Below are 18,511 nucleotides of genomic sequence, written 5' to 3' on the forward strand. Positions count from 1 at the left end.
AAACGTGGTGTTTTCATGTTGACCACCTGATTGAAGATTCTTCTCTTTCTGACTTGGAAAAACTCTGAGAATTCTGGAAAGTTTGCTTGCTCCTGCTTCTGATGTTATCCGTCCTCTTGGGCCTGAAGCGACCCCTAAAGCCTATCTTAAGCTTTTGGACTCAGCCTTTGGCACAGTTGAAGATGGTGAAGAACTGCCTGTATGATTCATGAACACTCTCCAAGATCCGGGTGAGAGACCTTCAGCTTACTTGCATCGCCTGCAGGTGGCATTAAATCTTGCAATGCGTAGAGGAGGTATTGAACAAAATTACATGAACAGACAATTTGTGAAACAGTTTAATAGAGGCTGTTGGGACGATGGCCTGTTGACAGAACTGCAGTCAGAGCTAAAACAAAGAGATCCACCTTCTTTTGCCGAGCTATTACTCTTCCTTCGCACTGCTGAAAACAGACAAGAAGTCAAAAACACACGAATGAAAAAACACTTCAATGCCACCAAACAAAAAGCAGTCTCTCACGAACAAACCGTCACAGAAACGAACACAAACCCAACCGAAACAGAGTCAAGCAGTATAAAAGAGTTGAAAAACAAGTTGCTGATCTGAAAAGCCAATTAGCTGCAGTCATGAAACAAAAGACACATCACGCTCCAAAGAAAGACAACACAACGAAACCTGAAAATAAAAAACCTGACCATACCACCCCTGAACCTTCACACAGCCGTCCCAGTACAAGGCCCAAACCCTGGTATTGCTTCCGCTGTGGGGAGGACGGGCACATAGTTGCTAACTGTGGGTCAGAACCAAACCCAGCCCTCGTGGCTGCAAAACGAAAAGAACTAAGAGTGAAAAGACAAATCTGGGACAGCCAAAACAGCCTTGCCCCTTTAAACTAAAGGCTGCCTCTGTTGAGGGACAAACAGAGGCTGCTCAAGATTGTATCCGTCCCCCTCAGACCAACCAAAAAGTGCCTTTCAAAACACGTGCTAAACTAAAGTCACTCACCAAAACAGACACCTTCAAGCTCCCATCTGGTTTAACTGGCACAAAAAGTACTGCAGAAGTGAAAGTGAATGGCCACTCAGTGAACTGTTTGTTAGACACTGGCTCCCAAGTCACAACTGTCCCTGAGTCATACTACAAGCAACATTTGTCCACTTATGAGATAAAGCCACTCTTTGAACTGTTAGAAGTTGAGGGAGCCAATGGCCAATCTGTACCGTACTTAGGCTACATTGAGTTGCAGCTTACTTTTCCCAAAGATTTCCTGGGTGTCGAAGCTGAAGTGCCTACACTTGGCTTAGTTGTCCCTGATGTGCGTGCCGCTTCACAGTCCCTGGTGTTAATTGGCACGAACACATTGGATGTACTGTATGAGATGTACTATAATGCTTGTTCTGAACTGCAGCCTACAATGTCCCATGGCTATAAGGCAGTGTTAAAAGTACTTGAGGTACGGCACAATCAGTCCAAAGATGGTAATCTCAGCTTAGTGACCATGCACAACAAAGAGCCCCAGTTAGTCCAAGCTGGTCAAACTGTAGTCCTGGAAGGCTGTGTTGTTGCATCAGCCTGCAACAATGAGAAGTCAGTCCTGTTACAGCACCCGAAATTGTCTGCCTTACCTGGTGGCATCCTTGTAAAGTCTTGCCTCCTCGACCTACCTGAACGAGCACCTTACCTTGTCCCGGTTATACTTACCAACGAATCCCAACACGATGTGACAATCCCGCAAAAATGTGTAATCGGTGAAATCAGTGCATACCAAAGAGTCCTGTCAAAAGAGCACACAGTGAAACCTCCAAAAGGCCAAACTGAACAGAAAACAAACATCACTTTCAACTTTGAGTCTTCACCTATCAGCGCTGAATGGAAAGAACGCATAACACAAAAACTAAGTCAAATGCCAGAGGTTTTTGCACAAAATGACCTTGACTTTGGTAAAACAGATCAAGTGAAACACACAATCAAACTATCAGACGAAACACCATTCAAACACAGAATGCGCCCCATACATCCCAGCGACCTGGAAGCGGTTCGTAAGCACTTGCAAGACCTCCAACGAGCTGGCGTAATCAGAGAGTCCACCTCTCCTTTTTCTTCGCCCATTGTAGTAGTGCGCAAGAAAAATGGCGAAGTCCGTCTCTGTATAGATTACAGAAAGCTTAATATGCAAACTGTAAAGGATGCTTACGCCCTCCCGAACTTAGAGGAGACGTTCTCCACCCTGACAGGTTCGCAATGGTTCTCCGTCCTTGACTTAAAGTCAGCGTACTACCAAATTGAGGTAGAGGAGCTGGACAAACCAAAAACGGCGTTTGTGTGTCCCATCGGCTTCTGGGAATTCAATAGAATGCCCCAAGGCATCACAAACGCACCCAGCACTTTCCAGCGCCTTATGGAAAGATGTATGGGTGACATGAACCTAAAAGAGGTGATTGTGTTTCTCGATGACATCATAGTTTTCTCAAAGACACCTGAAGAACATGAGGTCCGTTTGATGAAAGTTTTTAATCGGCTCAAAGAGTACGGCCTCAAACTCTCGCCTGAGAAGTGTAGGTTTTTTCAAAGATCTGTCAAATATCTTGGCCACATTGTGTCCCACCAAGGGGTAGAAACAGACCCTGAGAAGGTTAAAGCCCTGAGTACCTGGCCTGCCCCTCGTGATCTTAAACAGCTCCGCTCCTTCCTAGGCTTTTCAGGGTACTACAGGCGATTTATCCAAGGCTACTCTAGCATTGTAAAGCCGCTCACTGACCTCACTGCCGGCTACCCACCTTTGCGCAAAAGTTCAAAGCCCAAAGCAAAATCTGTGCAGTATCATGATCCCAAAATGGCATTCGGTGACAGATGGACTCCTGCATGTGAACTTGCCTTCCGCACAATCATTGAGAAGCTCACTAGTGCGCCTGTCCTAGGTTTTGCTGACCCTCAGTTGCCACGCTCCACACAGATGCTAGCACTACAGGACTTGGCGCCGCCCTCTATCAGCAGCAAAATGGTCAGACTAGGGTTATAGCCTATGCAAGTCGGGGGCTATCAAAGAGCGAGTCCCGTTACCCCGCTCATAAGCTAGAATTCCTAGCCCTCAAGTGGGCAGTCACTGAAAAGTTTGCTGACTACTTATATGGAAACCAGTTCACTGTCATGACTGACAGCAACCCCTTGACGTATGTGTTGACTACAGCTAAGATGGATGCCATGAGCTATCGGTGGCTAGCTGCTCTGTCCACGTTTAACCTTAAGCTCCAGTACAGAGCAGGAAAGCTTAACTCCGACGCAGATGGTCTCTCCAGGCGACCACATGGCGAGCTAGTAAATGATGCAGTGTCCCAAAAAGAACTTGACCGCATACAGCAGTTCACACAGACTCACCTGTCCCCAACAGAGAACAGCCTAAGTCCAGAAGTAGTGTCTGCAGTTTGCGAGAAACACCTTGTCCTTGTCAGTTCTCCTAGCGACACCAGCCCACCTATACACTTACTAGCTGCTAATGTAGCTGCCATCCCAGATGATTTTGTCAATGAAACAGCTTGTGGTGGTCTTCCAATTGTGCCCCACTTGTCCCTTGAACAAATCAGAAATGAACAAAGAACAGACCCTTGCTTGCGAGAAGTCATAACACAAATTGAAACAGGTGAAAAAGTACCTCCGACAGTACGAACCGAACTCCCTGACATCAATCTGTTACTGAGAGAGTTGAATAGACTTGAAATTCAAAATATCTTGTACCGAACACGTCAAGATGGAGGAAATGTTACTTACCAACTTGTCTTACCTGAACAGCTCCGTTACACAGTCTTCAAAAGCCTCCATTGTGATATGGGCCACCTAGGCACTGAACGCACCCTAGATCTTGCGAGAACCCGATTTTATTGTCCACCAGGCCCCTCCAACTAGTGTGCATGGACTTTCTGTCCATTGAACCCGATCACAGCAACACAAAGGATGTGCTCGTACTAACTGATCACTTCACAAAATGCTCACTTGCCATTCCCACTGCAAATCAAAGAGCCCAAAAAGCCCTCTGGGACCACTTCCTTGTCCATTATGGAGTTCCTGAGCAGTTGCTAAGTGATCAAGGGCCAGAATTTGAATCCCACCTGATACAAGAGCTCTGCAAAATCATGGGCATTCGCAAAATCCGAACAACGCCGTATCACCCCAGAGGTAACCCGGTAGAACGCTTTAACAGAACTCTCTTAAGCATGCTTGGTACCTTGGAAGAAAAAGATAAGTCACAGTGGCACAACTTTGTCAAACCACTTGTACATGCATACAATTGTACAAAAAATGACACAACTGGTTTTGCCCCATATGAGTTAATGTTTGCGCGTCAGCCAAGATTGCCAGTCGATTTAGCATTCGGATTGCCCTATAACATCAAAAATTTCAAGTCACACTCTCAGTACATAGAAAATCTCAAGACAACTCTCCAAGAAAGCTACAAACTAGCAGCTGAAAATGCACACAAAATGGCTGAAAGAAACACGACAAGATTTGACTTGCGTGTCAAACCCTCCAAGTTGGAACCTGGCGACCGAGTTTTGGTCCGTGCAGTTCGGCTCAGGGGTAAACACAAAAAACTAGCCGACATTCACACTGTGGTGGATCAAGCAGGCGACTTACCAGTCTATACTATCAAGCCTGAAACAAACCAAGGCCCAGTCCGCACAGTCCACCGCAATCTCTTGCTTCCCTGCAGTTTTCTGGCACCTGCCGAAGAGACCCCTGCCAAACCAAAACGTGGCCCCAGGCCAAAAACTCGACAAAGTCCTGAACAAAATGAGGAACATGACCTTTCAGAGCCAGAACTTGCGGATGCCTATTGGTACAAAGAGCAACCAGTGCAAATTCCCCAGACATTCACTCGGGTCTATGAAATTCCAAAACCAATGGCATGCCCAAAAGATTCTAAACCCCGATTGCGACATCTCAGCTGACTGTGACAACTTACCTGATTGCGACATCTCACCTGATTGTGACAACTCACCTGATTGTGACATCTCACCTGATTGCGACATCTCACCTGATTGCGACAACTCACCTGATTGTGACATCTCACCTGATTGCGACAACTCACCTGATTGCGACATCTCACCTGATTGCGACAACTCACCTGATTGTGACAACTCACCTGATTGCGACATCTCACCTGATTGCGACAACTCACCTGATTGCGACAACTCACCTGATTGCGACAACTCACCTGATTGCGACATCTCACCTGATTGTGACAACTCACCTGATTGCGACATCTCACCTGATTGTGGAATCCCGGAGGAAAATGAAACAAATGGAGAACAATCAAGCAATGACAAAGAAACTGAAAGTGGAACCAACTTACCTGACATACTTACCTGTGAAGAGGAAGGAAATGTGGAAGTGGAATAAAGGAAAACAAAACACACTCAACTGACAGAGGAAGTGACACAAGCACTGAAACTGCACAAGCACCTGTTATTTCTATGCAACCGATCCCATGCAAAGGGACTTGCATGATTCTAGGGGGGGAAGGTGTAACCCAGTGTTAAAAATGAGAAGAAAAAAAAAAAATATATATATATATATATATATATATATATATATATATATATATATATAAAAACACTTAGACTACAACAGACATTGAAAAATGACTAAAGGACTATATCCGGGTATATTTTATTTTATTTTGGGTAAAGAGCGCTCTTGTTTATTTTTTTGCCATTGTATTGTTAGTTCACATGAGTTCATTGACAATCAATTCTATATAAATAATTCTTCACTTTAAATCAAAGTGCTGTTTATGTCTTATGTTGATACACCCCTAGGCTCTTATGAATCTATAATCTGTCTGATCCGGCCCATTTCTCCCTTTCCTGCTGGTACATACGGTAGAGGTAAATATATTGCCACTTCCAAATACTATAAAAGGGTCAAGAAAGCACCTTAAGTGTTACACATTCATTTAACGCACCCTGTTGTGGGTCCGTGTTCCTACACCTTCACAACATAAGAAACACTATAAGAAATCAGGAAAAAAAATTGTGGCAGTCAGTAACGGTTACTTTTTTAGACCAAGCAGGGGGGAAAAAAAATGGAATCACTCAATTCTGAGGAAAAAATTATGGAATCATGAAAAACAAAAGAACGCTCCAACACATCACTAGTATTCTGTTGCACCACCTCTGGCTTTTATAACAGCTTGCAGTCTCTGAGGCATGGACTTAATGAGTGACAAACAGTACTCTTTATCAATCTGGCTCCAACTTTCTCTGATTGCTGTTGCCAGATCAGCTTTGCAGGTTGGAGCCTTGTCATGGACCATTTTCTTCAACTTCCACCAAAGATTTTCAATTGGATTAAGATCCGGACTATTTGTAGGCCATGACAATGACCCTATGTGTCTTTTTGCAAGAAATGTTTTCACAGTTTTTGCTCTATGGCAAGATGTATTATCATCTTGAAAAATGATTTCATCATCCCCAAACATCCTTTCAATTGATGGGATAAGAAAAGTGTCCAAAATATCAACATAAACTTGTGCATTTATTGATGATGTAATGACAGCCATCTCCCCAGTGCCTTTACCTGACATGCAGCCCCATATCATCAATGACTGTGGAAATTTACATGTTCTCTTCAGGCAGTCATCTTTATAAATCTCATTGGAACGGCACCAGACAAAAGTTCCAGCATCATCACCTTGCGCAATGCAGATTCGAGATTCATCACTGAATATGACTTTCATCCAGTCATCCACAGTCCACGATTGCTTTTCCTTAGCCCATTGTAACCTTGGTTTTCCCGGTTTAGGTGTTAATGATGGCTTTCGTTTAGCTTTTCTGTATGTAAATCCCATTTCCTTTAGGCAGTTTCTTACAGTTCGGTCACAGACGTTGACTCCAGTTTCCTTCCATTCGTTCCTCATTTGTTTTGTTGTGCATTTTCGATTTTTGAGACATATTGCTTTAAGTTTTCTGTCTTGACGCTTTGATGTCTTCCTTGGTCTACCAGTATGTTTGCCTTTAACAACCTTCCCATGTTGTTTGTATTTGGTCCAGAGTTTAGACACAGCTGACTGTGAACAACCAACATCTTTTGCAACATTGCATGATGATTTACCCTCTTTTAAGAGTTTGATAATCCTCTCCTTTGTTTCAACTGACATCTCTCGTGTTGGAGCCATGATTCATGTCAGTCCACTTGGATGCAGACTAACGAGCAGATCTGATTTGATGCAGGTGTTAGTTTTGGGGATGAAAATTTACAGGGTGATTCCATAATTTATTCCTCAGAATTGAGTGAGTCCATATTTTTTTCCCTCTGCTTGGTCTAAAAAAGTAACCTTTACTGACTGCCACAATTATTTTTCCTGATTTCTTATAGTGTTTCTTAAAGCCAGAAAGTTGCCATTTGAAATGACTTGACTGTGCATATGACAATATTGTCATATGCACAGAAGAACATGTTCCCTGCACAATGAAATGTGTCTACTGCATTTCACCCATCCTAATTGCCAGTAGGAGCAGAAGTCCCCATTAGGCGCCCAGGGACCAGCTCCAGATGTACATCCCTGCCTTGGTCAACAGCAGGGCTGAGCAAATCAACACCGACCCATAACAAACAACACACACACAACACACAACACATAGGCCAGCCCGGTACATAAAACATATATATGAAAGCAAAACACAAGGGAAAAGGAGAAAAAAAAAACCCCTCATAGCCGCTGCATTACACAGCGGCAATGAGGAAAAAAAAATCCCCATCAGCACAGAAAAACAATAATCACACAGACAAAAACAAGGACACAGGATGACAACCGAGATTTGAAAAGGTCCAGTTTATCAGAACACTCCGGAGGCAGCCTGTTTGGCGCCGTCAACGGCCTTGTCCGACAATCCTGGAAGGGGAGGGGGCAGCCCTGCGCAGTCTGAGCAGTCCTGAACAGTCCTAACACAGTCAACGTCAGAGCTGGAGAAGCTGAGGGGAGGGGGGAAGACCAGGGAGTGAGGCTTAAGTGTTGATCTTCTGAGGAGGTTTTATCACAGCGACCTTGAAGTGCAGCTGTATTTGGGGAAGCCAAATGAATAGCCAGATTAGCAGACGCCTGAAAGATTCCACAGTTCTGAGAACAGAGTGGCTCTCAATGCATCTGAATGTAGAATGTGGTCTTCACAGACGGTCAGAGCGGGTTTCCAGGGCTGCAATCCTGCTCAAGATGTTTTCCAACGCGCGGTTAACCCCCGCCGACTGCGCAGCCACTGCCTTCCCAATCAAATCAATCATGTAGGGCAGCCTGGAAGGACCAATCAAAGCTGCTTCCACTTTCTTGATTTTCCGGTAAACCAGCACAGTGCCCGCTCCACACATCAGAAAGCCGGTCACCACCAAGCAGAATATGTACACATCTTCGACGTCCTCCACAGAAAGCATGTAAAGGCACATGACCTGCCATCTCCTCCACGAGTCCATCACGTAACCCATCACATGCATCCCGGCAGGACAGGTCGGGTCCTCCGCCCCCGAATGTCTTGTAGAAAAAATAGTGTCAATTGCGTTCAGAGACCACTTTAACAGATCCATTTTTGTCGTTTTCCAGAAGAGCAAAGCTGCAGCCTCACAGACAACACGCCACAGAAGCAGGAAAGATAAGGAGGGAGGGAGAAGAGAAAAGTGCGTCCGTCTCGGCCGAGTGCAAGCTGGCAAAAAAAAGTGTGTAATTTGTGTAATTTATTCTACTGTATATATTGTTATTCTGCACAGAACATGACTTCCATATTTTGGTAATTAGTTTTCCTTTTAACTTATTTTTGCATATCTGCATTGTTCTTCTGTGACTGTTTCTGTTCTGCTTCAACATCATAAATTTCACTGCTGTGGGACCATTAAATAATTATCTTATCCTACTGTCATGAAACAGGATCAATTTGGCATTTAACAGCCTTTGTGATTTTCATGTGACAGGGAAATGAAGATCCCTTGCTATCAAGTCTGTGACTTTAAACTCTCATGCCTGGTTTCCAAAAATGTTCAGATCCCTGTGAAATTAAACAAACTAAATAAATCTATGGCTTTTTCACACATCAAAGTCAGGAACAAGCTCTGAAAAAAAGGTTCATGTTTGTATATGTTTGGTCACAATAGTTTGCTTTCACATTGCACATTTCACATTTTCTTCATGTACTTACAGACTCATGCCATTGTGTGTCGGCTGCATCGCGTACTTCACCTTGACTGGCTTGAAAACTTGTGTGTCTAATGTTGGCTTGTCAATTTTTTGTAGCTGATACGGTCATCACTGGACAGTATCTCACAGAATGTGAAGGTTTTGTTTCCTTTTTTAGACTGAGCGATGAGAGATCTCACGTACTGTCAAAAGGGAAACTTTCAAAATGGGCAGTTTTATCTTTGACAAGGAAGAAAAAAAAAGTGGTGCCAAGTCACCTGGTTTTGCTCAAATAAATAAATGACAGGTTTTTTTTTTCTACTGTTTAAAGGCTGTGCAGTTCCTTGACTGCCCACTCGTGGCTGGATCAAACACAGTGCACGTTCCCATAGAAGCCCATTTTAAAACATCCAACTTTAGAGCAGAAATAAACGTTTACAGCCTAGTACAAAAAACAGTTTTGGTCTCTACAGGTAGTTTCCTCCTCCATGACACCTTTACTTGAGTGAATTTTTTTTCAAACATCTTAGTTTCAGATGTTTTAATTAATAAAATTCTTTACAATTGTGGGCGTGGTTGCTTTGAGTGACAGTGTTTGTGTCCATTGACTCCTCCTCTCCTAATCTCGGACCGTAATGGAGCCACTCGCTTGTCTGTTTGGAGTATTTTATTACAAACACCTGGAATAATACGACTTGTTGTTCAGTGAAACATTCTAATGGATCGTCTCAGACATCCCTGTTGCAATATTGATGCAAACTGAAACTCTCTTATTTAATATTGTATGCTAACGGTGCTACCAAGTTTAGCAGCTGTTGATAGGTTGGCTTAATGCACAGCAACCAAAGAAATGCGTGGCACATAACTGTTTCTGTCCACACCAAGCAAATCATCGTGTTCAGGTTTTTTGCAGTCAGACACAGAGCCCCCCCAACCCCCACACTCCGCCCCTTTATGCATTCATGGATTTATCATGAATCAGTGTGGGCGTGGCTCTCAATGTGGTGACACTGAGAAAAGGGGTCATTTCTGCTTTTCTGGGTCTCTATAGAAAACCAAAGGGTGACATCTCACACCCTCTGTCCAGTATATATACACACAGTCAATGGCACAGAGTTTAAAAGAAAACAAACGTAAATATGTTTGTAAAACCCACGTCACCACTGCGCTGTGAGACACAGAGAAATGACATTTCCTTTTACCCCCAACTTGGAGCTACATGTCCTGGGAGATGTGTTACAAATACATTGTCTTATTGATTTCACATCAGGACAGTGTAAACGCGAACCCTGAATCAGATAAATGCTTCTGCCGCACCATTAACATCACTGAAACACATTGCTTTTTAAGCAGATTTCATTCTATATGTGGCTGAAAATGAACTTGCTACATCTGGCAAGTGAAGAACATGAAGCACGAGTCCCACAACACTGTTTACTCACCAGTGTCAAATAGGGATGCACCGATCCACATTTTTTCACTTCCGATCAGAACGTGATGCCTAAATTTGGATATCTTCCGATACTGATACTATTCCGATACCAGAGCTGTTTGCTTTATTATTATTACTACTATTACTAATTATGAATTATTATTATTATTGTTGATTTTATGAGGATATTTTGTATTCCCAGTTATACAGCTTCATGATGGAAGTGTTTAGAGAAGGATTTTCTTCAAAAGATCTAAATATTCAGATACAATTTGCCAGGAGGTACATCTATGATGCAAGCCTAGATTTGAAGTTTTGGTTAAAGAATTAAGTACTTTTATTTATTTTTCCAGGTGTTTGTAATAAAATACCCCAATGAAGCAGAGTCTCCACAACCAGTCGCAGCTAGCAGACAACAAGTGAAAGACGAGACATAGCAACACTCCAACAGAAGCTGTCACTCAAAATAACCCCAGCCCCAAATTTACAAAACTTTATGGCTTAACACATCTTAAACTAAGATGTGACAAATAAAAAAATCAAATCTGATACATGATCCGGACAGACTGTCACAGTAATGGTCTGATATGGGAAAATGTCAGAGCAGAAATCAGCCAATCAGAGCAAGCGTACAGTTATAGCTATATAATAAAATGCGGTATTTCCAGATTACAGATAGTGTACTGATTTATGCAAAGATTTATGAAAAGGACCGTGTCTAAGCATTTGATGAAAGTAGAGTTTCATGTTATAAACTCTTATTTGCAAGATAATAACACAGAGGCATTAGTTTACCTGTGCTACGTCCCACCTTGACGGGATGGGTGTAACTATAGTTATGTGAATCAGTTCTAAACCGGTGATGCTTCCCAGCCTGAAGACTGTTGCTTGCACCACTCATGCTAACAGGCTAAACTGACAACTATCACAAAACCAAAGATAAGTCTGTAAAACACTGTTTCGGGAACCAGACTTCCATCACAGCCTCTCTTTCTCCCCATCTCTCTTTTTTCAAACCCATATTTCTGCACACTTCCACATTTACACTATTCAGGTCAACATGTCACACCTGGTAGCAAAGCCGGTTATTAATGTACCAAGTTACCTATGAAATGGAGGAATACCCAATGAGAAAAACATTTGACCATTACAGCAACATGTTATAAAGTATCAGTAACACAAACAAGAGAAGAAGATATTTGGAGGATTAAAAACAGCATCCAGCCCTTTATCTCTTTTGTTCTCTTCTTTTAAATGACACAATTCTTATTCCTGGTCTGCGATCCTTCCTTCATCAGCAGGCGTTAGCTGGAGTTTCAACATTTCCCTCAGCTGCTGGACTTCAGACATGTTTGTAGAAAGACTTTAAAACACACACAAGAAAAACAGAGTCAACAACCAACTGGAGGAAAGACTAAAAACAGGCCGATTTAATCATGTGCTGCTGCCCAGGCTGACCAATCACAAGTGTGATACAACACTGAAATGTTCCTTTGCTGAGACAGACATCCTAAAGCAGGAGACACCAACCCTGATCCCAGAGATCACCTGACATGCACGTTTTCCTTACATACCTGCTGCAACCAGCTGATTGATTGATAGATATTAATGTCCATAAGCTGAAAGAACTTACAATGGTTATTTTTCTTCTGCAGTCTCCTGCTCTTCATGTCGACTTGTATCTTTGTTTATCTGTGCAGTTGGAACATCAGCAGTTTCCTTCAGAATAAATTGTCTGATTCTAACTGGTTAACAGGATGCTGCGTTTTGAAGCTCAGTATTTCTACAACAAAGTGAACAAACCTTGATAAATGATGCTTTTTATGTTCAGAGGTCTGCATCACTGTGATTTACAATCTTTGAGTGAAACCATGGTGTTGTGCTCAGAGCTCAGCAGTTTGTAGTCATGATGTTGATACATGAGCTTCATATTTTATGAATTGTGTGCATAGTTCCATTTTTGTGTCTATAAATTAATCAATAGTATCGACTGATCAGCTTCATCAGTCCATCAACAAACTGAAGTGTCCTTCATTTGTCATCATAAAGCACAGTTTGTCTTATTTATTTTTACTGATATTTGGTGTTCAGTCTATAAATTAAGACCTCCAACACAAACTAACAGCTATCATTTGGATGTGGTGGAGTTGGTCTGAAATAAAGTTTAGTGGACAAACCTGCTCTGGATCAGCGAACTTCAGGCTTGAAAACAGCATCCAGCACGTTGACTAGTTTCTTCTCTTCTTTAAATCCACTCGTTTCTTCTTGCTGCTCTGCGATCTGTTTGTTTCTACCAACTCAAATATCTCGACATTAGCAGCAGTTAGCCGCTGTTTCAACAACCTTCTCAGCTGTTCCACCTTTTCGCACCAACTTCGCCTTTTCTTCTTCTTCCGGTTTATTATCGACCTCTGTGCTTCTGGAGCTCTTCAAAAAAAACATATTCGAGGATCACATTTGATCACTGTAATGTAGAGTTCAATGAGTTTAATCTGTTCAGAGAAGACTTTCCAGCGTCTCCAGCTAACTAGCCTCGGACGACAACAGGAAACAGTTCTTCTTCTTCTTTCATGTTTCCGGCAGACTAGACGCCTTCAGGCGTATTGCTGCATCTCACAGGTTGCTGACAGTACTACGCTGATTTACTCAAATCTTTTGATGGAGATTTGTGCAATAAATAAAAGATACAACAGCGGCCACAACTTCATCTCTGTGTCTATCTGGGCTAAGAAGAGTCTTCAGAGAGATTTTTTCAATGCTTAACTCAGTGATTCTTTAATAGAGGTGCCCTCACTCCACTTTATAGGTGACACACTCCATCAAGACATTTACAGTTTCTTCTTTTCCACACGTACAGAGTGCATTAGTCCTTTTTCCAATAAAACACAGATCAGGATCCAGGCCACAATGTCCCAGCCTTAATCTTGAAAAAAAAAAAATCACTTGCTTTGACCTGCTTTTCCCCCAACTGGTGTCTTACCTTTAACATCCTTCTGCTCTGATGGTAATGCCTCCCTCTCTTCTCAAAGTCCCACTCTCGCTGCCACTGACTCAACACCTTGCGAGCCACCACGCTACAGTATTCCAAGAATCGAAATGATGTAAACACACTGATACAATCCTGCCTCAGAGCCTGCTTGGCAGGCAGGTCAGAAAAGAATTCTTCTTCGCTCGATCATTATGACGGTTGACAAATCAGTTTATGTGTACAGTACCACCACCTGCTGGAGTAGATCATAATAAAAAAAGAAAGTGGCCTATATGTTTGTGTAAACAAAATCATATTGCAGCCTGCAGGCTTTTGATGTCAATTTCAACTGCAATTTCAGGGGCACTTCTAAAATATTATTAATAAAATAATTAAAAAAAATGGCCGTTTGTGCAACATATTGTTTGTTTTTTTTTAGGTGGTGGTGGTGGTGGTGGGGGGGGGGGGGGGGGAGCACTCAGGCGGAGTGTCACCCAGGGAGTAATTCAGTGTAGAACCACTACTGAATATTTTCGACTGCAGGCTTTTGATGTCAATTTCAATAACAACATAATAAAAAATGGACGTTTGTGCACAATTTTGTCTGTTTTTTTTTTTTTTAATAAAATAATTTAAAAAATGGCCATTTGTGAAAAATCGCAATGATTTCACACTGATTTTGAGTCAATTGATCACATGACCTGGAAGTTATTGAGCTAAAAGGCTCATATTTGCATTTGAAATTAATTTAAAATATTTAAAGATTTAAAATGCAAAAACAAGAGGTGTATCTCATGCAGCCAGTGCAGTACGATGATTCCACACTGATTGAGTCAATTGATTACATGACCTAGAAGCTATTGAGTTAAAATGCTAATATTTACATTTAAAATTAATTAAAAATATGAACAGATTTAAGTAATGCAAGAATACCTAAACTGCTTAAAAATGAGCAAATTGGAGTTAACACCATCAAACAAGATCACAGCCATTAACCAGTTTGCAATACCAGTGGTGACTTATGGATTTGGCATAGCAGACTGACCACAGCGTGAGCTTAATAAGCTGGACATGAAAACCAAGATGCTCACCCTCCAAAAAGTCATGTACAGAAATCAGTGCATGGACAGAATATATCTCCCTCACAGAGAAGGCGGTCTCACTGAACTCAACCAGGCCTACAGAGCATCGATAATAAGTATTGGTCCTTAAGGGCCTCTGAAGAAGAAGTCATGAAAAAGGTTGCACAAGATCACGAGAAGACCTCATCCAAACAGACCTCAGTCACCAAACTGGCAAAAAACTTTGGCAGAGAACTGCTACAAGAGTGAGAAAGCAACAGTCTGACGCCTACAGCAAAACTTGCAAGACAGACCAGAGAACAATACAGCAAAAGAGAAGGGAAACATCGAGTGGACAGATGGAAACAGCACAAAAGGACTGGATGATACCAAGAAGAACTCAAAAAGGAATACATTGACAAAGTTGGACCAATGCAGTGGCTGAAAAATGGAGAACTTGGTTTTGATGGAGAAAGAATTCTGATTGGAGCACAAGATCAGGGACTTCTAACAAATGGCTTCAAAAAAAGGCAGGAATCTCACAAAATGATAAATTCTGTCATACAGCTGTTGAGAGTGTAAACCATCTAACATCAGCATGCCAGATCCTTATGGCAGACGGACATTATACAGGTACATCCAGACACAACAAGATCTGTCAATATCACCACTGGAAAGTATGCAAGGAACTGGAGGTGGAAGTCAAGGAAAACATCTGGTAGTATGAGCCAGCACCAGTCTCGTCCAACCAAAAAGTAACTGTCTTCTATGACAAAGAGATCCCAGCAGGAAGACATATCGAAGGAGGTGCAAAAAAAACCTGATATTGTCATCTGGAACAAGCAACAGAAAACAGTTTTTGGGTGTCTGGATGGATTGTAAATTGACCTTTGGAAACTGTGTCCAGAGAGAATATGTAAAAAGGCAGCTAATATAATGAGGTGTTTGACAGAAAGTTGCTGGGGAGCGAGCATGAAGTCTCTGAAGCAAATCTATACTGCCATAGTAAGATCCGCCTTTGATTATTTTATTGTATACAGCTCAGCCACAAACTCTCATCTTCAAAAGGTCGATGTGGTACAAGCTCAGGCCCTCTGTGTACTGTAAATGGAAATGGTACTGTGGTCAGTGAATACTTTGTACTTGTATTTGTTAACAATGAGCATTTTTGAATGTGCAAAGAAAACAACATAAAGCTATAGTGTAGATCTAAAATCTTATCCAAATCCAGTTTATCTTAACTGTCTTCCTGTCTACCTTATAATAACAGCGCAGGGGTCCGTCATGGTGCCGTGCAGTTCCGCTATGAATAGTGAGGTCATGTGAAGTCTATCCGAGTCAGATTTCCAGTCTAGATGTATCTTTTAATTTATACTCATTTTAAAATAACACACCACATACTTTAAAGTATTTGGTGTATGAAGCTCCTGGTTTTATGGCAACATTACTTTATTCTTCACCCTCTGGAGTCCAGGGTATAATTGGGTGTTTCTGACTACTTTGGGTTTTATCTTCACAATTTACCTTAAAAATCCATTTACTTTGCCTTGTTTGATGTCATTTTTTTCTGACTTACAGTATCAAAACAGTAAACCAAATTTCACACAAAAAAACAAAATCCCAATAGGAAAAAGGTTATTTTTTTCACTGTGAAAATCACAAACGTGTAACAAACCACTTTTATATCTTAGAATGCAAATATAAATTGTAAATTCCAAAAAAAAACATATGTAGAATTTTGTATATAAACAGTTATATGCAACAATTTGCATTAAATGCAAGAAATGCTTCAGGCGTTTTTTTTTTTTTTTTTTTTTTTTGTACAGCTATTTATAAAACCATCAGATGCCACACAAATTATATTTGTACCACTCAGAAAAAAAAATTCCAGTCCAACAAACGACATGACACTTTCTCCTCTTGTCCACCAGAGGCAGCACTGGGCCTTTGGAGGCCCCCTCCACCCCCACCCCCTTCTCTGATTGACATCTGCACCCACGTGGGGTCGATGGTTTTCATTGTTGTTGTCATGCATTTCCACCAATGAAAAAGAGCAAGACTCTTTTTTGTTTTTTTTTTGCACCAGCCAGAGGTGTCAAAAGTAGAGGTGGGCGATACCGGGAATTTTGGTATTGATCCAATACCAAATAAATACAGGCCCAGTATCGCCGATATCGATACCAATACTTTTTCATATTTAAGCTTCATAGATCCAAAGGATCCAAAAGACCTAGGATAGAATTTCGCTAAACATTGTACGTGACAACAAAATACTTTATTATCACAATCAACATTTCTGTTTAAAAAATATCACTCAACACAACTTAAAACAAAATCTCCTGAGGTAGAGGGCTGACAAACCACAATATAAGGGTGCGCTGCTCTGTGTTGTGTGACACAGCGCAGTGCTGCTCTTACAGACAGAGAGTAGACTTTGATGAATCTGCATGCACAGCAGTCAGTGCATGCGGGAGAGAAAAAAATGCTTGAGTATCGATATTTTTACACAAGGATTATTCAATATCAATACCAGCGTTGGTATCGATATTAGGATCGATCCGCCCACCTCTAGTCAAAAGAGGCAGACAGACGTTCACACATGCATGAAGGCAGCAGGCATCCGCCTCCAAGTATATGGGTTTGTGAAGATTGTATTTATCATTTGTTGAAAAAGCACAGTCAGATGTTGGGAAAGACATGGTTTTGTTACAGACTGTAATTGTTTCAAGGAGGGGGAAGAGCAGTGTTGTATAGTAACAAAGTAAAAATACTTCACTACTGTACTTAAGTACGCTTTGGGAGACTTTGCACTTTACTTTTTTAAATTCAGCTTACTTTCACTTTTACTTCACTACACTTCCGACCGTAATTGCATACTTCTACTCCGATACATTTTCTATGCGCCATGCCATTACTCGTTACAAAAAAAAAAAAGAAAAAAACACAAACACACACACACACACGAAAAAAGTCGTGTTTTCACCGAGACACCACTGATTACTAGTGACTGCAACAAAGTCAGGCCGATTTGTCATGAGGCATGTCCGATAGGCTTTTTTGCAGTTGCGCACTTGGGGGGCTTGTGTCAGGAAAATGATCATTTCTCTACATTGATTACAGACCTGCAGCGGGTCTGTAATCAACTTTTCTGCAGTGCGGCTTTGCTTTGAACCTTGAACCAATCGAAGCAGTGATTCGCAGGTCGAAGCAGTGCTTCAATCTACAATTTGTGGATTGATTGTTTTATTTCACTTTATCCCAATTTTCCCCGCCCCAGAAGAGCATATGTCTGTGAGTAATATTTAATATTTTTATGTTAAACCGACCTGTTATGGTCTTCTGAAACAGTTGATAGATGTATTTTATAACTTAAAAACGGGACCGATGCTAATGTGTTAGCATGTCTATGGCATTTTCAATGTTAAAGTTAGCATTAAGCTGTTCACATCAGCACGTTTGTGTTGATTTGTTTTCTGTGTAATTAATGGTTCAGCATTCGTTGTAAGAGTCAAATTGTAATTTTTTTAATTTATTTTTATTCGTATATTATAGCAACAACAATAATAGTCTACATAATAGACAATAATAATCAATAGACTAATAATGTTACAATATACAAATTAGAGAGACGCAAAAAGAACCTAATGAAACAAAACAACAGAAAAGATAAAACCATGTAACAATGAAAATAAATAAATACATATAGAAATAAATAACTGTTTCCTGTGAACACCTAGTGAGTAGCCTACTCTCGTTTAGGTTTTGAAACGTTGTTTCTGAAGTGTTTTTGTGTGATGTGCACAATTTTCAGGATTTTGACTAATAGTCACTTGCCCAGTTCCGGATCACTGCTGTAGTATTTGCGTCACTGTTTCTTGTAATCAGCACGAATAAA

General features: G+C 41.3%; 1 long non-coding RNA gene across 1 annotated transcript; it reads right to left on the reverse strand.

Annotated features, from left to right (window-relative positions):
• Nucleotides 1-11,827: 11,827 nt before the first annotated feature.
• On the reverse strand, nt 11,828-12,838 carry LOC117507565. The gene is made up of 2 exons (XR_004559749.1): nt 12,765-12,838; nt 11,828-11,950 (listed from the first exon to the last, which is right to left on the reverse strand). It is a non-coding gene; the product is annotated as an uncharacterized LOC117507565 (long non-coding RNA).
• Nucleotides 12,839-18,511: the final 5,673 nt, after the last annotated feature.

The sequence above is a fragment of the Thalassophryne amazonica genome, chromosome 3, assembly GCF_902500255.1.
Source record: "Thalassophryne amazonica chromosome 3, fThaAma1.1, whole genome shotgun sequence".
NCBI classification, from domain to species: domain Eukaryota; kingdom Metazoa; phylum Chordata; class Actinopteri; order Batrachoidiformes; family Batrachoididae; genus Thalassophryne; species Thalassophryne amazonica.